Raw genomic sequence first — 25,086 nt, forward strand, 5'->3', positions numbered from 1 at the left:
GGCTGTAGAAGCAACCTTTGGTTCCTCAACATCTACTAGCTCTTATCAGCCTGGATCCACTTCCACAAATCTGCAAATCCAATCTCTTCAAACTCAAGTCTCAGAATTGCAGACCTCAAATGCTTCTCTCAGTGCACAAGTCCAAGCCTTAACTTCTCTTGTCAAGAGTCAACAAACTGTCATCCAGACCCTGGTGGACTCTCATAAGCACCTTCAAATGGAGAACTCTATTGCTTTGGGGGCCATCATGGGAAAACTCAACATACCACTACCTTGCCTACCTGAACAAGTAAGGCCAGAAATTCCAACTCCCCTCCTCATGCCTGTCACCAAGACTAAGGGGGAGATTGAGGCTAGAATTCAACAATCTAAATCTAAAGTTAAAGGGACTGTTCTAATTGGTCAAAGCTCAAGTGCTCAAATTGATGTTGGAAAGGAAAGTCTTCAAAGGGTTGCAGAAGGACCAAATGAAGATTATGAATTCAATTTCCTTCTTGCAGCACCATGAGTGTCCCTTAAAAATAACTATGTAACTTGCAAGAAAGGTTTTGCCAAGAACATCAACTTCTTAAGGGTAGTTGTTAGGTCCCGAATTATCGTAGAAGGGGGGGTTAAATACGATAATCACTAAATTAAAAATTCTTTCAAATCTTTAGCGGATATAATATTTAGTGCTCGGTTAGTGGTTTCGTGTTCTTGAGAGGAATAGTGTTTGGAATGATAAAAACAAGGAACACAAGATATTCGGGGAAGTATATATTCAGATATAAATCCTCGAGGGGTGTTGCTACACTTCGGTAAATAAATTAACCGGCTACAATCTAAGAACAAAAAAGTTCCTAGCTTCTACAAAGATATACAAATTAAATCTTATACAATGATCTAGCTTTTGTTTGTCTAAGGATTTAATTATCGGGTAACGATTATAATGCCCCTAAGAATATACAAGAATTAAATCGGGCATTATAACGTTACTCCGGTGAGAAGTTAAACGGATATTCAAGAAGCTTGAACTTCTATGTAAATCATTGCTGTCATTTTCACTTCTCTTTTTGGGAGAGAAGATGAACAGAAAATACTCCACTATGAATGGCTGAATTTCTTCTTCTGCAAAGTGTAGTCTTTTATCCAAAAAAAAATTGTGGCTGAGGAGAGAGAACTCTGTGGTGATCAAGGAGATACAAGGAGTTTACTACACACTCTATGGCGACTCCAAATAGCTCTGTGGCGACATGTTTTATTACTACTAGTACATTTGTTTGTACTAAGCCAAACTTAACAAAAGTTGTGGCGATCAGGAGGTAGAAAACTTGTGTAGCGACCAACTAAACACCAAAACAAACTAACTTGTACTTTGTTATTTCATTTCCTGTTATTTGTTTTGATTTTCTTTTTGTTTTCTCTTTTCTTTTTCTTTTCTTCTTTTTTTCTTTTCTTTTCTTTTAGTTTAAATTATAACTAAATTAATTTATAAAATTAACTTAAATATAACTTATATAAATAAACTAATTTAGATTTATAAAATAAACTTATTTAAAGTTTATAAAATAAATCATTTTAAGTTTATTAAATAAATTATATTAAAGTCCATTAAATAAATTTATTTAATTTAACAATTAAACTTTGAGCTTCGCCAGTCCTCTGAGCTGTTTAGCTGTATACACCGCGTACCTCTTCTCGTACTTTAACAGATAAATGTTCAATACAAGTACGTTCCTCAACTTAAAAATTCTTCCAAAAATAATACCCAGATTCCTTTTATGAGCTGTTGACGCCTAGTGCAACTGGTCTGGTTCACAGACGACTAACCCCGATCTAGGTCTTCGTATTATGACCTTGATTAAAATATTAAGTTTGCAACAACTTTATCGCTTCAGACACTGATTGTCAATAAACAACTATACTTTCACTGGAATTCTTTATGGTACTTTAGACAACGTCTTCATTAACCTCTGTCTATACCCTGTCTTTAATTCTTCAGATTCCTATGCTTCATACACTGTCTATCTTCAATCAATGCCAATACACTGAAATCTTCCGGTAGCACTTATATACTGAATCTTAAACATTTCAGAAACCCTGAAAGTCTTTAAACTTTGTTCTTCACTGAGGCATGATCATATTAATGAACTTCTTTCAGTGATCTGTAGACAGACTTCAGGCCTTCTTCAAATCTTCTGATTCTTTGTATTTGCCTTGTCTTCATTCTTACTGATTTCTTGTGTAGACGTAGTATTATTAACCTGTCATATTCTAATGTTGTTATCGTGTTGAGTTATCACGTAACTGTTCATACAGCTATGCAGTCTCACCAACAGTAGTGGTAGTGAAGATTGATAACTTTTTGGAGAAAAGGATTGTCATGAACATCAATGATGGTGGTAGATAGGTGTATTCAGGTGACTCTCACAAATCTTCAAACTCTAAGAGCATCTGAACTTGATGTGATGATTGACAGAGTAAATCCAGTCATTCAAGAAGATACTCAACTTCTCCAAGAGCTTAAAAAGGCACAGATAGAAGCTTTTCCAGAAGCCTATCTATATCCAAACCAAGGAGTAGTTTATATATGCCCAATGACCAAACAAGCCAGACATCTTCTTGTTCCCAAACATTATGTCAGATCAAACATGTGGCTAATCATGACATTGCAGTCTGACTTGAAGCATAAAAAGAACAAGAAGCATGAAGATGTGGAGATGATAAATATTTTGGAGAGATATGTTGTGAACCCTGACACCATGCTGCCAAATACACAGTATAATCTAAGAAAAGAAAAGGATGATGATGAGCAGACTGAAAGATGATCAAAATCCTTCTGGCTCAAATCCAAGTCAATTCACTAAGGCATCTGGCAGCAAGGGTGGCGAGAAGAAGGAGGATGATAAGAAAGATGAGGAGAAGAAGAGAAGAAGTGAGAGGAGGAGTAAAAAGAATCATGATGGCTCAGAACTACAACAAACCCTAAAAATCCAAACAACTCTAGCTCAACCTCTAGCCAAAACTTCTGTATCAACAACCTCAATCAACAAATCACACTTAATCTCTAAGCCAAAATTTCTGTACAAACAAACAGCTAACTCTTTCCTAAAAATTCCAATCACCACAAGCCAAAAAAATCTCAAGAAAATCAAAACCTTACCTTTAGCCAAGCCTTCACTAAAAGTCAATCTCAAATCTGTTGGGAGAAAGCCTAAGAAATCCAAGCTTATAAAGAAAGGAGAAGTCACTGAAAGGGCCATCTAGAACTGTTTCAAGCAATCTGACTTTCTATCTTTGAATTGGTGCATCTCAAATGAAGATCATTTTCAACAACTTGCTGAGGAAATAGTCAGTGTATGGGTTGTATCTCTTAGGGAAGTTAGAATTTTCTATGAAGATGGGTCCTTCACCTTCCTTGGCAGTGATTTAATGGATTCTCTTTCTCCCGCGGAAATTAAGAGAATAATAAGTTTGCTAAAGGATAAGGATACTGCTACAAGGGCATGGAGATCAGTTATAGCTGAATGGTTGATTACAGGGGAGGAAACAAGAAAAAGAAATAAGGCTGAATCTGAAGAAAGAGTGAGGAAGTATGATGAGGAAATTGAGATGTTCATAAAAAGATTAAAAGAGCTCAAGGACAAAGGAATTAGTAGAATCTTAAGGATGGGAAATTTCTAAACATTAAAGCTGATGGATTCTCAAAATTTAGGATTGATTTACTAGACAGTGGTTATCCAAAGGTTGTAAGAGAAAAACTTGTAGAAACTCTAAGTGGAACACATATCATAGAAGAACCGAAAATTCTTGATTACTTGAAGGATGTTCTTAGAGAAGAAGCAGAAATAAAAACTGTCTTTACCTAATACTTGTAACCATCCAAACTCTGTAAATTTCCTAACGTATAAAAATTGTAATTCTACCAAGCTTTATGTATTAATTTCATTTTCCATTTTTTTTACTTGGGGTTAGTCTTATTAACAGGCATGAATTTGTGTTAAGCAATCTTCTCACAAAATGGGGGAGATTGTTGTGCAAGACATGCCTGTACTTTAACAAGACTAAGTCAAATTGACAACCCTAAGTAAGTTGTATTGTAATCTTAATTTGCATTTGTACTTGTAACATCTAAAGTCTGTAAAAATGTAAAAGAGCAGACTGGAGTCTTTTTGTTTAAACAGTATCAAGCCTAAGGATTCTATCTGGAAGAAGATCAAGAAGATTATGCCTCAGAAGAATTATGAAAAAGCTTGGAGTTGAATAAATCTATTTGGATAAAAATATTCTAAGTCAAAGATCTCTACAAGTTACAGATTTAGTGTTATAGATAAGTCACTCAAGAACTCTAAATGACTTATCGAGAAGTCATAAAAGCTTATAGAGAACTCACAGAGTTATATCGACAAGCCAAATTGAAGACATGAAGATTGGAGATATCGACAAGTTATTTCTTCACCAGAGAACTTAGAGTTATCGACAAGTCAACATTCATTAGAGAACTCTAAGTTATCGATAAGTCAAATTCCACTAGAGAACTCAGAGATATCAATAAGCCAAAATTGACTAGAGAACTCTGAGTTATCGACAAGTCAAATTTGACTAGAGAACTCTGAGTTATCGATAAGTCAATAAGCCACTAGAGAACTCAGAGATATTGATAAGTCAAAGTGAAGATATGAAGACTAGAGATCTCGACAAGCCAAATTCTCTTATAGAGAACTCAGAGACCTCTACAAGTCAAACTAACTATGGAGTATTAGAGATCGCGATAAGCCAATATACTTATCGAGATGTCAAGTTCTTTATAGACCAAGTGAAGATCTCGAGGTAAAATCTCAAAGTACAATTTCCAGACCAGTTCAATATTCATGATTAACAATCAACAAACAATCCAAACAACTGGATTGACAAGTCTATAAAAAGCAGCTTGAAGGATGTGCAAGATCAATGGTGAAGATTAACTGACAAAGGAAGATCAAAGTAAACACAGGATGCTAAGATATGCTAAGCCAGAAATGGAAGATACACTTTTCCTAAAATGGAAATGACAAGTGACAGTTTACTAAAGGTTATAGCATGTCTTATTGTACACTGTGTAAACCAGCAGTTAACTAAATTATAAAGTTAACACTGGTCCTTAAGTCAGTTGTAATAATTTAGATAGAAAATCTTGTAACACTCTCAAGAAGAAGCTAAGATCTTTATCAACAAAGAGCCTAGAAATTTTGTAGCAAAACGGTCTTAATTTTAATATAAAATTAAGTGAGTTTTGAAAGATCTGTGTTCTTTATTATTGCATGTTTAATTTCAGCATGTATCATATTTCACTACAAGATTTAATTTACTTTGTTCAACCATAAAAAGTTCAATAAAAGCATAAAAACATTAAAACACATTCACCCCCCTCTATGTGTTATTCATTTCCTAACAATAGGGGATTAGAGGTCGAACCTGGCTAAAATTCTTGTGTGTTCTTATTACTTTTCTACATATTAATTTCTGCATTGCATTTAGTCATCTCAGCTTGCTATCATTGTCAGGTTATTGAACTGTTAATAATATCTCAGTAAACTATTATCGAGTAAAATTTAAAACTAATCTTAGTTACCCATCATCACCTATTCACCCCCCTCTAGGTGTATTTTCAGTTGGTATCAGAGCTTTGGTATACTAATCTTTCTGTAACAGGAATAGTATTCGATCGAAATGGCTGATAAATATCCCGAAGGAACCTTGGATTACCGAGCACCTCTCTTGCTTGGTATAGAAAACTACAACTGGTGGAAAGGTCGCATGGAAGTCTACATATCCAGGGAGCCATTAGCATTGAGAGTTGTTCGGAAGGGTCCATTTGAGTTCAAGGACAAAGAAGGTAAAGTGAAAGACATTGATGATCTCACGGAGGCTGAACTACTCAAATACAGTTTCAATGGAAAGGCTAGGAATTATCTCATGAATGGGTTATGTCCTAGTGAATGTGATAAAGTCTCTTCATGCAAATCAGCTAAAGAGATATGTGATACTCTGTAATTGTATCACGAAGGATCCAAGAGCTTAAAGAAGGTGAAATTGAGCAAACTAATGAATGAGTTTGGAAATTTCAAGCTTCGAGATGGAGAAACTATTCGAGAAAGTTAAGTTAGATTCCAGACAAATCTGAATCCCTTAAAGCAACTTGGCAAACATATCCCTCAAGAGGAAATTAACATGAAGATACTTAGTGTTGTGCCATTTATCTATGAACCAAAGATAACAGCTTTGGAATCCTCTCCAACTATATATATTATGGATCAATTGGCTGTTTTTACAGAATTGGAACAATTTGAAAGCAAAATCAAGGAAAGCCAATCAAGTTCTATACAAGCTCCAGTTGCTCAAATGAATAAGGTAGCTCTTCACACTGATAACAGCTTACCGGAATCTGAAGATGAGTCAGATGAAGAACTAACTTTAATATCCAGGAAGATCGGAAAGATGATCGAGAAGAAGAACAGGCTGAAAAGAGATAAAGGCAGATTTTCCAACAACAAGAAGTTCAACAAGGATTCTAAAGATCAGACATGCTTTAAATGTGGAAAGCCAAGCCATTATAAACGGGACAGCTACAAATTGAAGTCAAAATAACAAGCTGTCTTCAAGGATAAGAAGAAAGCTAAAGCTCTAATGACTTGGAGTGATGATGACTCAGTTTTCAGTGATGATTTTAGTGGAGGCATGGTTAATCAATCCCTAGTTGGACTTGATGATGATTCTGTTCGAGGAAATTCAGAAAGTGGCTACCTAGAAAGTGATTCAGAAGAAGATCGGAGTGAGGTAAACTCTTGTAAATATAATTTATCTTCTGAAAATATTGTTTTGGAACCACTAACCATGCAGGAATGTGAGGATGTATCTATGGGAGAATATCATTCTCTTAAGCTAAAAATAGCAAGCTAAAAGAGAAGAATGATTATCTCAAGACCATGGTACAAGATTTGATGAGCAAAGTTGATACTTTCACTGACAAGAAGGTACCTACACAAGCTGACAAAGAGGCTGAAATCAAGTATCTTCAAGCTAAAATCAGTCATGTGGAAAACTTCAACAAAATTCTCCTCAAAAGAAACAAGACTCAATTAATGGAGATCACAGAGCTAAAGAAGGAGATTGAAGTAAGGGATGAAAGTTTGGAGTTGTTCAAACTCAGAGAATCAATAAATGCAGAACCTACAAATCAAGCAGAAAAACCATCTCAGCAAGCTGAAATCATAAGTCAGCAAGCTGAAAAGATTGATCTGCTCACAAAGGAAGTTGAGGATCTGAAAAGGGGCATGGGATCTTTTGTTCAAGGAGAAGAGATTCTCAAATCAATGATGAATAACATAAATATTCCATTGGTCAGAGAAGAAATTGGAATGAATGTCAACAACAAGGACAAAGCTCTAAGATATGAAGGAAAACATGGCATACCATATGATTATGCTATGTCTTGGAAGATATGCAATAGATGTGGAAAGAAAGGGCATCTGGAAAAACATTGTTGAGTTCAGAATGGACAGAAATCATACCATGGAAGAAACAAACAGAAAACAGCTTACTATGGTTAGAATGGTAGAACAAAGACATCTTACTATCATCAGGCTGGCAGAGTTAAATCACCCAGATTTATCCAAAAATGGATAAAGAAATCCGATTTACATGTTTTATATGTTTTATCTGCTAACCATGTTGAACCCAAAAAACTTTGGGTACCAAAAGGTTGAGTTGTTTTATTTGTTTTGTAGATGTGTCTTGCCGCTCAAGTCAAATCAACTCAATGGATCTTGGATAGCGGATGTACTAGACATATGAGTGGAGACAACGAACAATTCTTGAGTCTTCAGATGAAAAAGGGTGGAAGAGTGACTATTGGTGATAGCAAAACTCTTTAAATCCTTGGAAAAGAAAATAGCTTGATGTCTTGCTGCAATAGACACGGATCCTTATGTTTGGCATAGAAGATTGGGTCATGCTCACATGGACTTGCTTAATAAGCTTTCAAAGAAGAAACTAGTCAGAGGTGGGGGTGTAATCGAGCCGAGCCGAACCGAATACTGCCAGGCTTGGCTCGAACTTGATTAAAATAGTTCAGGCTCGAGCTCGAGCTCGACCGAACCTTTAATTTCAAGTTCGAAGTTTGGCTCGTAAAAGGTTCGGTGGGCTCGAGTTCGGCTCGAAAGCTCGAATTAATTTACTAAATATTAACAAAAATTCGAAATATGATCGGTTCAACTCGAGTTCGGCTCGAGTTCGACTCTATAATAAATAAATAATATATAATAAATATTAAATATTTACATACAAATATATTTATAATAAAAAAATAAAAATAATAGAGGCTCGATACGGCTCGCGAACCTTACAAGCCGAATAATTTGAAGCTCGAGCTCGACTCGGTTAAAAATTTAAAAAGCTCGAGCTCGAGCTCGGCTCGATTATTTTCGAGTCAAATTAGAATTTTTTATGAGCCGAACTCGAGTAGCTCACAAATAGTTTGGCTCGTTTACACCCATAGTCAGAAGTTTACCCAAAATCAAGTATGTCAAGACTGAGGTGTGTTCGGCAATGCCAATTAGGCAAGCAAATTAGAAGCACTCACAAGGAAAGAAGATGGTATCTACTTCTAAACCCTTAGAACTTTTGCACTTAGACTTATTTGGTCCAGAAGCTTATAAAAGTATTGGAGGTAAGCAATATGGTTTTGTAATTGTTGATGTTATTCTCGTTTTACATGGGTATTGTTTCTTCGTACTAAAGATGCTGCTTTTATTGAGTTTTGAAAAACTAATTAAGTTACTTGAGAATAAGCTCAATACAAAGCTTGTAGGTATAAGGAGTGATCGAGGTGGTGAATTCCAAAAAGACTTGATTACTTATTATGAAGAAAGAGGAATATCACACGAATTATCGGCTCCAAGGACTCCACAACAAAATGGCGTGGTAGAAAGAAAGAACAGGTCATTGCAAGAAACAGCAAGGACATTATTGCAAGAAAGCAAGCTACCTACAAGTTTTTGGGCAGAAGCAGTCAACACAACATGCTATGTTCTGAATAGAGTCTTGATACGACCTATTTTGGACAAGACTCCATATTAATTGCTAAAGAAAAAGAGGCCCAACATCAGTTACTTCAAGATTTTTGGCTCAAAGTGTTTTGTGCTCAAGACAATTGGTAATGATGGTAAATTTGATGCTAAATCTTATGAAGCTATTTTTTTGGTTATTCTATGACTAGTAAAACCTATAGAATTTATAATTTGTTTAAGCATATTTTTGAGGAATCTATAGATGTTACTTTTCAAGAACCTAACAATGATCTTCCAAGAGACGAGGAAGATGATGCAGGTGAAGCTGGACAACAACAAGATGAAACAGAGAAGGCTACTTCAAAACAGCATGCTGAAATGGAGACTGATTCTGGAAAAAAGCAAGCTGAAATTGAAACTGCATCTGGAAATCAGCTAGCAGAAACTTCTACTCCAGTTGATGATGCAATTATAAAGATGGCAAATATGACTCTCAATAATCCTCAATGAAATAGAGCAAAGGATAAAATTCCAATCTATGATGGTGAAGACTTAGCGCCTCCATCTAAGATAATGAAGACCTCTCATGAAGATATTTCAAAGCATTCATTGCCAAAAGCTACTCGGACAGTAAAGAATCACCCTCCAGAGCAGGTTATTGGTGATATTACTGATGGACTCAAGACAAGGAAAGGCAATGCAAATTTTTGTGCTTATGCGGCATTTCTAGCTCAAGAGGAACCCGAGAATGTCAAAGAAGCACTCGAAGATGAAAATTGGATCACGGCTATGCAAGAAGAACTCAATCAATTCGAACGATGTGATGTTTGGGAACTTGTCAAGCCACCAAAGAATGCTTCAATAATTGGTACAAAATGGATTTTCAAGAATAAAGTGGATGAATTTGGTACTGTCACTCGAAACAAAGCAAGGCTCGTGGCACAAGGGTACAATCAACAAGAAGGCATTGACTTTGATCAAACTTATGCTCCAGTAGCTAGATTGGAATCAATTAGGATGCTTCTTGCTTATGCATGCTAAAGAAGATCAAGCTACATCAAATGGACGTTAAAAATGCTTTTCTTAATGGATTTATTGAAGAGGAAGTGTATGTCAAGTAACCCCCTGGTTTTGAACATGAACAACATCCGAACTATGTTTACAAGCTCAAGAAGGCAATATATGGCTTAAAACAAGCACCAAGGGCTTGGTACAAGAGGCTTAGTAAGTTTTTGATCAAAAATGGCTTCATTCGAGGTAAAATCGATACTATTTTATTTACTAGGAAAATGGTAATGATATTTTGATTGTCCAGATATATGTAGATGATATAATTTTTGGATCCACTAATGATTTTATGTGCGAGTGGTTTTCTAACTGTATGCGAAGTGAATTTGACATGAGCATGATGGGTGAGCTCAACTATTTCTTGGTACTCCAAATCAAGCAATTAAAAGCATCTATGTTCATCAAGCAATTGAAAAAATTAAACTCAACTGGACGTAGAGTACTCGAAATCAAATCATATTTTTGCCAAACTTTTACCAAATCGTTTTACAACAAGATTCAAAACTAAAATCAAATTAGAGGCAGAAAACGAGTACTTGGTACAGGCTGAGTCCCTTATTTTAAAAATAGTATTCAAACTAAATAATATTTATACTAAATTATAACAATCGGAATAAGATATAATTTGGTTAAAGTTCCATTTTGGTTATCACATCTCACTATCACGTTAATCAAATTATAGAACCTTAGATCTAAATATTAAAATAATGCAATACTCGCGAATCCCTCCAACAATAAATATTTATATTATTATTTATAAAAATACAAATAAGTTTGAAGATTCGAATCACATCAATAAAAAACATTACTTAATATTTCATTAAAATATTATTGTCCCCAAACTTTCAATTTCGAATACCTTCGACAACAAAAATTTATATTTCTCATATTCGAATCACACATAACAAACATTTATATTATTTATAATGTTAAAAATTAATGTTAATAATTCAAATTCTAATCATATTCAATTTGACTATAGATATATTCTTGAAATTATAAACATTCAAATTAAAAAAATATTGATATTAATAATATTATTATTATTATTTAGTATTTAATTTTTTTTATCAATATTTGATAAAATTTACGTAACACAAATAAAAATTTATAAATTTTAAAGGAACCGTACATGTAAACAAAAGATATAGCAGAAGGGAATAAGTAAACCTACATTTGATTTGTTAAATTATTATTAGGATTAGGAGAGGATGTTGGGAGCGACTAGAAGAAGCTGTGCAAGGGGTTTAAGCAGGGTTTTGATGTCTTGTCACCAAAACCCACTCAGATCCTACTCCACCAATGCTCCTCCTGCTCAGGTATTATTAATACATGCATGTCAACTGTTTGATTTTTGCTCTAACCTAACCAAACTCTACCACACAAACTGATGATGGTACGTGCATTACATTTCACTGCCCTCTTTTGGACTGCACTAATTAAATGCAAGTAACCCGGGATTGTTAACGGTTTTGTTGATGCACGCCATATGTTTTATGTATCTTTTTAAGAACAAATTATTGCCTCCATGTGTAAGAAAACAAGTACCAATCATTTAATGTAGATACCATCTTTTAGTCGTCACCATTTTTGGATCATGAGATTGTACAACAGATATGTTTTATAATCTCATTCCAATCCCCGTTAACTAGGTTCAAAACCAATGATCCAAATGGCGCCTCGGTATTTTAAGACAACTGCAGATCCTGTTAAACATTTGTATATATCATTTTTTTTATTAGTTTTAATGCTATTGTAGCATTAGTCAGTTGGTTTGGTTTTTTTGACTGTCTGATATTTGGCCACAGCTTGCTGAGAAACCTTCAAAAGATGCTGTTCCCGGGAATCTGTGGGTCCCTAATCAATGTATGGCAGCCCTTTTATACTTCTTTGATAATTAATTTCTAGCTGTTTTTGTATGTGTATGCATCGTTATTTGCTTCAGATTTTAAGTGTAATTCATTAAGACTAACTACATTGTTTTCCACTGTATCATTATTATATCCAGTGCTAAGATTATTATAAGCTGCATGCTGATTTTCTATTGATTCTGGACCTTTTTCTCTCAGATGTTCTTCCTCTGAGTTGTGCAGTTGCTCATGCTCTTTATTCGTAGAAACTAGAACTTATGAAATTGTCAAGCTCATTTCCAGCATCCTCGCTCTCGTCTAGCATAAAACTGGTATCTTCAAACCATAAATGTGATTCCTCCTCCCTATCCACCTCCACTTCATGAAATCTTGACTTGAGCTCAGAACCGAAAATATCAAAAAAGAAACCTATTTTCTCAGGTCTTCTTTTTTGAGCTTGGTTTGTCTCTCCAGTTATGGTCAAACTTACAAAGCCGTATTGGAAGTTGGCAGGTGCATCCGCATCCATTGCATCTACATATCCTGAGAGTTCCTCCATGGGCTCCTGAAGCATCAGCTTCTTTGTCAAATCTGTTAATAGTATTTCCTGCAATAATATCTCTTGAAATTTCCACATAGCTAGAGTCATCGACTCATCATCCATCTGAACCAGATAAGGTTCTCTCAAAATGTCCCTTCAAAGTAACTGTCAATTTCACATCAAATTGTTGTACGGTATCCTTGATGAGAATCAATTGTATCTTTGCCCTAATGATCCTCTTCTGAGACATCATGGGTAAGTATCTCTGCATCTAATTTCTCAGTGGCCTCCACTGTCTTCTACGAAGTTACAGTCTAAATTAGATGAATTTCCCTTTAACAACTCAATATTATCTTCACCCACGTTCTTATCAGTAATCACCGTGCTAGGTTCAGTTTCTTCACGCTTTTCATTGATAAGTTCACCTCTCCTGCTTATTCACTTGTCAGTGCTTTTCCAAAAGGTCAGCAACCATTTCATTATCAAACCCTGCGAAATCTTTGCAAATGATCTGAGGCAAAGCGGCAGCACTTAAGACTTTCATCTGCTCAATGACTTCATCACGCTGACCGGAAAACTCTACAGTCTGCACCACAATTGTTTCTACTCTTCACCATGGACATGGGTGTACCTTGCTTCTTTTCGCAGCTGCCCTTTAATGGTCTGTGATAGTAATCATGCTCACTAGACACCCTTTATTAAAGTTTTTGCTACTCCTGACCATGGACATGTCTATATCTTGCTCCTTGTCACAACTGTTGACATATCTTATGAGACTCCTATTTATTTTTTATTTTATTAAATGTTCTTGTTAAAGACTGTAATTGAGTCCTAAAATGAGATTGATTATGATACTGGATTTTCTCTTGACCTAATCGTCAGCACATGTTAAATTTTGATAAGGAACCACCATCTAGAGAGCCTCACACTTCTTGTAGCTATTACTTTTCTGTGCGGTGTTAAATGTTAATACAGTACAGAGTAGCGAAGGTAGTGTAAGTCCAGTAAATTTATGTTTCTCTAGTTAGTTACATATCAGTTCTTGTCTATAAAATAAATGCTCAAATAGATGCTGAAAGTTTTCTTGTTACACAGAGTAATGCACACAGATACGAATTATGGTGCTAGACTTTGACAAATGTAGTTTTCCGTAAAACATGGTGTGATGCTGTAATGTTATTGTTTCCTGTTAAACAGAGTAATGAACACAGAAGAATTCTGGTGTCATATATGAAAAAATTAGTATTTTCATAAATATGCGGTGTTCTAAAATATTAAGCACACGAATGTGTTTCTTACACTTGTACATTAACATTGAGTGATATAATATTTTTAAGATGGCTTTATTTTATACTTCCACGTGGTTGTGTTTGTTTGTGTAACACTGTTCCAATCATTTTGGTGCTATTTTTTCATTTATCAGTGCCAATTGATGAAAATTTTGTCTATGATGCATAGATCCTGGAGGATACGGGACACTAGACACATATGGAGTTGACCTAACTGAGCTTGCTCGTCATGGTATAATTGATCCCGTTACGGGACGAGAGGGTGAAATTAAGCGATGCATTCGCATACTATCTGAGGAAACAAAGAATAACCCAATTATCGTTGGCGAGGCCGGTGTTGGAAAGACTGCTATAGCCGAAGGGTAAATTCAGTATATCTTATATTGTGCTATCATTGTGAACATTTGAACTGTTATGACTTATGACCTAATGTTCATAATTATTTTTTGAGTATGCTTTGTTGAGTTTTCCTACCTAATTGTTAGCCAAAGCAAAGGTAAGGAAATCAATGAAACGTCGAATAAGTCAATACCAAGTGGCCGACTTTAATTAAGTGCGTTATTTTGTTTAGTTGTGATAGATGCATTTATGTCCTCACTTTTTGTGATTGTTATTTTCTTGATATTTTTCTGTCAGAAAAGTTCATTGCGGTGGTCTGAGTCTTATTTTCTTCAGACTAGTGGAAAGAGATACTCCCTCCGTCCCATAATGATCTTCCTGTTTTGACTTTTCGTACTGTTCATGTTAAGCGATTGACTAATAATTTACGTATAATCTATAAGATCAAACATAGTCATAAGTGATTTTGTTGGATTCGTATTTATGAGTACTTTAATACAATGAAGTTTTTATATTTAATACTAATACGAAATTAAAGATATTAACAATCAAAAGTGTGCATTGGCAAACGTGTCCAACACAAATGAGAAACGTTTTTAGGGACGGAGGGAGTAATAACATGGGAATAAAAATAAAATGTAAAGTTCTGGTAAAGATTTAGCTGCTTGATTGATAAATAAAGTGTTCTAAAATGACAAATAGATATGGTTTTTTTAAATTAGTCTTCAGAGTGAGTAAATAAAAGGTTAAATATATATCTGATTCTTATACGTACATAAGATGTATGTTTTTACTACTAATTTAATATCTCTGATCTTTGCACCAATTAATTATTCTGATTACCCCCTGATTATTTCTGATTAATTTTTGTGTGGTGACCTCGCTGAGTCGAACCAATTTATGATATGCTGTATAATTGTATGGTAAAAACCTAAACACTAGCACACTGTCAGAAGCCATTGTAAATGCGGTCTTAGTATTTTAATTTTAATAGTTATGGACTTGTTTATGATGGAATGGACCCAGCACGTATATCTTACATTCTTACTTCCAAATCATTAGATGAATTACAAGACCATGAATTAATTTGGAGAATAGTCCTACTCATAAAAGGTTTCCCTGAGAATTGGGTAAAAAATTTGGGGAATGGAAAGAGAGAAGCCATTTAAACTTGAGCGACGAATAAGGCAATTCAAGCCTTGTCAATTTGTGTAAGCTAATGGAAAAAGATCTCTATTGAACGTCTGGAGCCTCAAGTTATATTATGTTTTTATTGGGTACATTTTTAGATATTTTTTATTATCTTGTTTAATTTTTTCTAAGCATCAATTCAACTAACCACATTCCTGATAATTCTAAATGAATGTTTTCTCGTATTTTTTGGCGGTGGACTCTAGAACTTCAAAATGAGAATGGTACAAATTTCAAAATTCCACCTGTTAGAAGTTTCAGCAGGACAAATCGTCGTCTTCTTCCTGAGTTTCTTGCATCAAGTTTCACAGTTTCCTTCAAAGAAAATGTTTCACAATTTTTTTATTTGTCAGTGTCTCTCTGTTATTATCTGCACAACCCTCTTTCTACGGGGCACGGAACTTTTGGTGTCTTTTTAAACTTTCTTTTGATGGCTGGCCGCTGAAAGTTGAACCTTTTTTCACCGAGCTGCATAATTACCCTGCTTTAGGATTTCTATTATGTAGACCGGAGAGTACATCACTTCTATGTGTCCAAAATAACGCAATCAATTTATGCATACTTTTGTAACTGCAGGTTAGCTCAAAGGATTTCCTGCGGGAATGTTCCTGAACCTTTGAAGAACCGGCAGGTTGTATTTGCATTTTTGATTAATGAGTTAAATACTTGAATGCATATAAGAAGTATTTTTTTAGTAAAAAGTAAATAAACAATTTCCATAACAGAACTTGTGGTTGTTGTGGTGCTGATGTTTATACTTTATAGTATTTACTTTGCATTTCTGAAAAGTGATGATACCCATGAACAAGTAGTTTAAAAAGAGTGATAGTTTTTGATATGTTTGATCTAGTAGTTTAACTGGTGGATTTATGCATGTGCCGTGGGATGGGAGTATATTTCTCATTGTAGTTCTGGCTTCCAGCTGGTTTTTCCATGATATGAACTCAACTGAGATAGATTATAGTGAAACGTTATTGACTGCAATGCTGAAATTTTCATTTATAATCTTGGAATATAACTGGAGTCCTAAACATGAATGGTTGGTGATTAGATTCTAAGATAAATGGATAAGAAGTTATTACAGAATGTTTATATGGTTTTTTATAAATCAGAAGAAGCACTATCATATCCAGTGGAGTTAGCTTTAATTACATATGTTTGAGGTTTTACTTGTTTGTTACAGTTTTACTCTGTGGATATTGGTTCATTGCTTATTGCTGCCATGCACACTGGACAATTTGAGGAAAGGATTAAACATGTCATACGAGAAGTCACAGCTTCGAATGGACAGATAATATTGTTTATTGATGAGATAGACACTGTGGTTGGTGCAGGTACATGTCCATAGTTCCCCTCCTCTGATAGTTTATATCTTTTGCCATCATAAATTAAGCTAACAGAATTTATTAGTCCGTCGACAATTTTGGGAGAATGCTGATAGCAAGTTCTTATTAACAATTCGATATGGTATCAGACTATCAGTAGCTGCTTCTTTTATGCAGCACGGTATCAGCAGCACGGTATCAGCATGTCTAGTTGTCTACCATAAACACAATGTAGCAAGTTCTCATTAACAATTCGATATGGTATCAGACTATCAGTAGCTGCTTCTTTTATGCAGCACAGTACCAGCAATTCAGCATGTCTAGTTGTCTACTATAAACACAATGTAAAAAGTAAATAATTTACAGTTGAAAGGGGAGGAATTCTAAAAAGTGTTTTGGCGGTAAGAATATATAATTGGTCTGTTGAGACGTAAACAAAGAAAGCAGGTACAGTATGTTTGTCGGTTTAATTTTTGACAAGTGTTGCATGTCATTAAGAGTGGCTGGGGACACTATCTGTGGACTTTATTGTTGCTTTTTGGAAAGGACGATAAATTGACTAAAGCAACTATTGTTTTTGCAAAATTATTGCTTTTACTTGTCTGGCAAAATTTTGCCTGTACAACTTTATCATTTCAAATTTCCTGCTGCCTATTTTCAGTGAAGGACGTGATCCGGACACGACGACAACGAAACTGTGTGATTTGCATGGAATTAGCCAATTTTAATCACATAATGAGGCTGAAGAGTATTGACGTTTGTTCCACCCTTCTTTGCCTGCGTTCAAATTTTCTTTGGCAGATACTGGCAATCATGGGCTCAAACCAGCATGACTGTGCGGGTAGTCTCTTATAAATATCTTAACTTCCTAGCTACACTTTTGGTCACTCGCGCGCGTGCGCATGCTCGCACACACTCACACTCATGAGAATTCCAACTGACAGCCTGGTTTATTTCTTACTTTTAGTTTTTTCCTTTGTAGTTTCTTTTTGCCTGGTTTATCTGTTACCTTTAGGTGTTTTTTGTCAATTTGTTTTTTCAGATTCCTGTGTGTGTTTAGAGTTGATTGTATTTTGCATCCTTATCTTTGATTGATTTGCATTTCGATGCACTTCAATTGTTCACAACCGACATCCCATACTTTAATCCCTTTTTTGCCTTGTTTGTCTCAAAAAAATTAACTGTGTTCAATAAGTAGGTTAATTTCATCATTATAAATTCATCATCAATGTGCAAAAAGAAAATAGCTCTCACCGGCCTTTACTCATTCCACAAATACCAATTTCACCTATTTCCTCATGAATTTATTCTCCAAAGTCAGTTTCACAATTCATTATAAAAATCTATATATGCATGATATCATTTTCTTTTTAGTGAATATACTGCCCTGAAGTTGTAAACATAATAAAGGCGAAGACTTCACAAACAAAGTCAAAATACAGTACATAAATACAATTATTTTGATAGAAGGTTGTCTATATCTAAAGGTCTGTAATTGATTTTGTAGATTCAGATTTTGTATACAACTTTTTGTTAATGGCACTGGTTTTCTTAACTAATAATATGGCACCAATTCTTGTTGGTCTTGTATAAAATTCTAGTTTTATGGTTCTCTTAGTGAGTTTGGAGTGGAAATGTTTGTGGCTACAGGTTTATCTTTAGATGATTCTTGCATAGCTCCTCTTTTGTTTTCCTATTACCTTACCTTCACTAACTGTACCATTAACACTGATATTGGACAGAAAATAGCCAAAAGCCAAATGAAGAATGATGAAGTATAGGATTACAGTTGTCGACTTTGAAATTGTCTAAACTAGAGAGAGAGAATCAGCCAAAGCTAAGGGATAAAGAATGCAGTTTGCATTTGTTCAGTAGATATTCGTTTTTATATCTTTTCCTGACCAGAATATGTATGATGGACAAATGTATTGGGGTCTTAAAATAGGTTGCTCTTTTGTGTGCATACTGATTGACAGGTAGTTTCCATTGGTATTTTAGTTCTCTATTTGATCTTGTTACTGCTTGTGTATGACTAGCTAGAATTAGTTTGCCTCCCAAAATCTTGTTTTTGGTGCCTTGAAAAACAAGAACAGAGGACATCCTTGGGGTTTTATTCACAGCTATGCAGTTCTTTATTTAGTTTAGCAATGCCAACCTAATAAATCTGAAAAAAAACCCTTCAAACAGCACAATGAGTGTCATATAAAGTTGCGGAACATCCAGAGCAATTGCATTATAAAGGAGTTAATGAGTAGATTATATTTCAGTGAAAGACCGCAATACGTCAAAATGAATATAAAAGTACTTGATATTGTTATCCCCTGTATTGGCGAGTAGAACCGGAGCAACTGCAAATCCAGCTCTTTTGTAATCCATCAGAAATTTACTTTTCCTGAGATTCTCCACTGGATTCCGACAACATTTTTCCCGGTGTTCTGCAACTGGCAATTCAAATCCAAATCCAGTCACTTCTGATCTCCTATTGGTTAAATTGTCGCCTATCTGTACTATCCTATTTAACATATCAACACTCAAATTTGCTTTTATCCCATTCAGATTTACCTTGTTGACATGAACACGAGGTCAGTTTAGAGCTTGTCTTCTGCATTCTTCGTTACGACACAACATATACACCCAAGAGCCTCCAGTAGCTCATTAAGCAAATATCAGCTCGCAAAACATCTCGCATCTAGTTCTTCTTGGGAAGGACTTGCTGCAATGATGAACAACCTCAACTTTTAAAGAATAGGATTTTTTTTATCGGAGGGTGCTTGTATTCAAGCAAAAGTGTAAATTCTAAAGGCGAATGTCAAAATCTTGACTGTTGCGGACAAATTTAACATCTAAAATTTCCTCAAAACAAATTTCTACGTTTGTCTCAATACTTTCAAACTCACTCCAAGTAATTATATCAATCTGAAATAACTAATAAATATGAAATTGTTGGGATTTTCAAATAAAGATGAGCTAGGACTTGGTAATAATCAAAATTATTTATTCATCTAAATCAATTTTGTTATGCCCAAAATATGACATGAGCTATATTAACATGTTGATTAATATACAAACCTACTTTTATCTTAAACTACTACTACTGCTGCTGCTGCTGTGATGGAATTCTTGGTGCTGTCAATGCAGCAAGAATCAGCAAACATCAAGTTGTGGAATGTGAACATTTCTTGAGCAGAAAGATGGCATGGCTGGAAGAGTTTTTTCCAAAGCTGGTCTTGATAATACCTCACTTCTGCAAGCTACCGACGATTTCATATCTAAACAGCCAAACATATGAACGTGGAAGGAGGGGTTTTACTAAATTGTTTGTTACGTTTAATCTTACAGTTCTTATTTTTTTGTGGCAGGTGACAGGTGAAAGTTCTGGACCGACAATGGGTGCAGATCTGACTCTGCTCTTGCGCAAAGCAAAGAATCGTAGAAATAAGATGCATGAGCAGTTTGTGTCGGTGGAGCATCTATTATATGCATACCTTTCAGATAACAGGTTTGGCCAGCAATTATTCCAAAACACCCTTGCTTACTTATTTTCTATGGAGTTAAGAATATCTGGACCATTTGTTTTTTATTCAGCTCCAATCTGGACGATGAATGTGTCTTTTCCGTTTTGGTCTTTTCTTTGCTGAACAATGTACTTGTTAATTTATGCCTAAACGTTTTGGTCAGGGTTAGCCTCAAGAACAGAGATTAAAGGCAGCCATTATGATTTCGCTTTATGACCCAAGTTAGTCTTTTGGTTTCCCTCATAATAAGTGCTGAATTGTTTTCTTGTTCAATAGAATAATGCAAACATATAAGAATTTGTGGTCCTAGATTTTGACTAATTTAGTTTGTTCGTAGAAAGTGGAGTTCTAAAGTATTAGTCGCACAAAATCGTGCTTCTTACACTCGTGCGTTTCCACTGAGTGCTAAAAGATTGTCTTCGTCATTTACAACTGTTGCTTCAATCATTTTTGTTCCTATTTTCTCATTCATTACTGCTGATATAATGAAGTTTGTCTATTACATATAGTTCCAGGAGGAAAATACAGGGCACTAGACAAATATGAAACTGACCTAACTGAGCTTGTTCGTCGTGGTCAATTGATCCCGTTATAGGCGGAGATGATGAAGTCGATCGATGCATCCACATACTATCTCGGAAAACAAAAAAATAACCCAGTTATCATTGGTGAGGCTGTTGTTGGAAAAACTGCCATAGACGAAGGGTAAATTCTTTATGAAAAATTGAACTCTTATGATATTTTCTTTGTAGTTATTTTATCATTGAGTGCGCCTTGTTGAGTTTATTACTTAAATTCATAGCCAAAGGTAAGGAAGATAAAAGAAATGATTTGAAACTTTAACGTTCTTAGAAAGACTTTCTTGACACATGCACATCCCAAAAGTCACTTATAAAATGCCTACTTTGATTAAGTTCATTATCTTGTTCATTTATGATAGATGCATTTATCTCCTTACATTTTAAAAATGGTCAGTTTCTTGATATTTTAGACCATTGGAAAGAAAGAGAATATCCTGGGAAGAAAGAATAAATGTCAAGTTCTGGTAAAGATTTAGCTGGTTGATACATGAATGAAATGTTCTAAAATCCAGAAATAATATGATTTTAGCTAGTTTTTTTTTTAAGAGTTCGAGTGGGTAGAGTTTTCAAAAACATATCTAATCCTTATTTTAATGTCTGATTTGGCACAAATTAATTACTCCGGTTGCTCCTTGATTATTCTGAATAATCATTGTACAGAAACCTCCCTGAGCTGAAGCAATTTATAATATTTAGAACACGGTAAATTTGTTGGCAGATGACTGTCCTAAAATGTGCTTGAAATTGTGAGAAGCATTAGCGCACTGGAGGGAGCCATTGTAAAAACTGTCTTAGCAGTACAATCCTAATAGTGAAGGGATCATATATGATGGAACAGAGCCAACACTCATATCTCACTTTTTAACACATTTAAACACATGAGACTATGGGAATATGAAAATATAGAGTACAGTCCTACTTGTATTTGGTACATTGAGAATCAGGTGAAAAGATTGGGAAATGGAAAGGGAGAAGTCATTTAAGCTTGACACAAGAATTAAGACTATTCAAACTGTTGTCAAATTTTCTAGGCCTATGGGGAAAGCTATCTATTAAAGGTAGGCGGGGAGAGCCTCAAGTGGTCATACATGTCCCAGAAAGTATCAAAATAAGTGTGTTATTGAATCCTTTGGCAGTGGAAACTCGAATTCTAAGACAAGTGTAACCGATAATGGTACAAATTTGAAATTCCCTTAGTCAGAAGTTGCTTAGTATAATTCTCCTTTCTCCTTGCTTAGTTAGGTCTTAGATTATCCACTTAAGTTATAGTCTATACTGTAAAAATTTGTATAACAAATTGATGTAAAAAATTAAAGGGTTAAATTATATCGTATAACAAACAATTAGAGATAGGTTCTTATAGATGAAGTGTCCATTTTCCAGATGACAGTGTGGTGTCCTGTCGACACGTGCGGCTAGGTTTTCTGAAGAGTCCAAGCATCATAGGTTTTAGATTGCAACACAGAATTAACTTTCTAAGTTGCCTGTATCAGATTTTACGTATTCCTGCAATAGAAGTTTCAACTTTGATGTATTTAATTCTTTGTAAGTGTTTCTGTTATCTTCCGCACGCCCCTCTTATCTATAGGGCATAGAGGATACAGAAGTAATTAGCTGCCAGAGTCAGTCACAATTATACCTACATATTCAAATATCACTGAACCCTTTTATAACCCATTCTTATGTTTGTTTTATTTTTACTTTTCACAAGTTGCCTACTTTCCCTGCTCGAAGATGACAATCATGGAGCGGACATCCTTTCTCTATGTCATGATAACAATATCACTGTATTGCATACTTTTGTATCTGCATGTTAGCTCAAAGAATTTTCAGTGGGGATGTTCCTCAATCTCTGCTGAACTGCAAGGATGTACTTACATATTCAAATACTCCCTTATCCTATGACTTAAATAATTGAATCATATAATAAGAACTTTATAGTAAAAGTAAATAACTAATTTCCATCACAAAAAATGCTTGATATTGTAGCTTAACTGGTGTTTTTATATATTTTTGATATGTCTTTCAGCTGGTTAATTCGTGATAAAAACTCAACCAACATAGATTATAGTGGAATGTCATTGATCGTGATGCTGAAAATTTGATCTATAATGGTCGAATGTAGCCTGATTACTAAATATAAGTATTTGATTGTCAGAGGTAGGAAGAAGTTATTGCAAATATTTATGTATTTTTAGTAAATTTTTAGTGAACTAGAAGAAGCAATTAGATCAAAAGATCTAGTGTTTCATTCTGTTTCCCTTTTCATCTCAATCTGGGGTTTTACTATCTTGTTTGTCATAGTTGTTCTCCCTGGATATGGGTTCATTGCTTGCTGGTGCTCAGTTCATGGGACAATTCGAGGAAAGGCTCAAAGACATTATAAAACAAGTCACAGCTTCAAATGGACATATTATTCTATTCATTGATGAGATACACACTGTGGTTGGTGCAGGTTCGTATTTGTTGAAGAAGCTGAAAAGATTCTTTCTGACTATCAAGGTTCTGGAAAATCCTTGGTGCGTGAAGAAGTGTCCGACCTTGATATTGCTGAAGTTGTAAGCAAGTGGACTAGCATACCGTTGTCAAACCTTCAGCAGTCTGAGAGGGACAAACTTCTTTTTCTGGAACAGGTTCTTCACAAGCGTGTTGTTGGTCAGGATATGGCAGTCAAATCAGTAGCTGATTCTATCAGGGGTTCTAGGGCTTGGACTTTCTGACCCTAACAGATTTTGGGACCGACCGGTGTTGGCAAGACTGAACTTGGAAAAGCCCTAGCTGGATACCTTTTTAATACAGAAAAGTCTCTTGTGCGGATTGATATGAGCGAGTATATGGAAAAACATACAGTTTCTCGCTTGGTTGGTGCCCCGCCTGGTTATTTTGGTTATGAAGAAGGTGGACAACTGACTGAAGTGGTTCGTCCAAGGCCGTATTCTGTTGTGCTTTTTGATGAAATTGAGAAGGCGCATCCTGATGTTTTCAACATTCTATTACAGCTGTTGGATGATGGAAGGATAACTGATTCCCATGGGAGAACTGTCAACTTCACCAACTGCGTGGTAATAATGACATCAAATATCGGGTCTCATTACATTCTTGGAACTCTCCGAAATACACATGATAGTAAGGATGCTATGTACAATTTGATGAAAAGAGTGATCGTTGAGTTGACTAGACAAACTTTCCGCCCAGAATTCTTGAACAGGATTGATGAATATATTGTTTTCCAAGCATTTGACTCACAGGACATATACAAAATTGTTGAGATTCAGGTAATAACTTGGCATCCTCATGATTGTTCTTGTGTTGTAATATCCGATAGTTACATAACAATCTTGAAATTCTAAACTTCTGGAGACGATCTTTTCAATTTTCTGTATATTAAATGCAATTTCACAATGACCTTAGTCCTTGATAAAGAGGAACTAGTTTTCCAAGTTTAATCTCTTTGGGGTGAAATACATTAGATTCATGTTCCTCTTTGAAATTCAGATCAATGCCCGTCAATATTGGCTTGTGTTACAATTAAGGGCCTCATCATTTCTCGCGTTGCATCCACTAAGCATGAGTCATCATCATAAAACAAATTGTATTGCCTTGCAAAAATGTCATCAATTATCACTTTGCTGCCCGTGCAAGACTTTGTGATCTGTTATTCGAATATCATCTAGGTTGTTTATAATGATATAATTCCAGATGAATCGTGTGAAGGACAGGCTAAAGCAGAAGAAGATGAATCTTGAATACACAAAGGAAGCCATCGAACATGTGGGGCAACTTGGTTTTGACATCAATTTTGGGGCCAGGCCAGTAAAGAGGGTGATACAACAAATGGTGGAGACTGAAGTTGCATCGATACACTTAAAAATGATATGTCGAGGAAGAAGACACAATCTTAATTGATGCAACCTTGTTGACGAGTGAAGATGTTCCAGGTCAGAATAGGTTAGTCATTAAGAAACAAGAGGGTAGCCGGAGTTTTGACGCCATGGTGGCGAACGGCTAATACTTTCTACTAATATAAGGTAGTACATGTTTGAAGATAATTTTCTGTTAATTCTCAGAGTACGGAACCCACATTTTGATGCTTATAATGGGGTTGTACATGAGTAGCAAATAATAGGTGCACAATTGACTGCGTTTTGTTTCCTGAAAGATCAAAACTCAAAAGAAAACAGACATGAAATCAAGTCGCAGGTTTGAATTTGTGGTGCAATGAGGAATATATATTTGTCTTATTTCTCCTACTAACTAGCAGTCTAATGTTCAACTTGATCTCTAAGTTTACAGCTTCAAGTAATAAAAATTTGATTGCTGACTTGAAATTGTTTGAATTTCTCTTACGCTTGTTATGTAAT

The 25,086-nt window shown here is 35.1% G+C and overlaps 1 pseudogene; it reads left to right on the top strand.

The window, feature by feature from the left end:
* The first annotated feature begins 11,225 nt into the window (after positions 1–11,225).
* LOC141665872 (chaperone protein ClpB4, mitochondrial-like) lies at positions 11,226–25,008 on the top strand (annotated as a pseudogene).
* The last annotated feature ends 78 nt before the right edge of the window (positions 25,009–25,086 follow it).

Source organism: Apium graveolens, chromosome 6, assembly GCF_009905375.1.
Source record: "Apium graveolens cultivar Ventura chromosome 6, ASM990537v1, whole genome shotgun sequence".
Lineage (NCBI taxonomy): Eukaryota > Viridiplantae > Streptophyta > Magnoliopsida > Apiales > Apiaceae > Apium > Apium graveolens.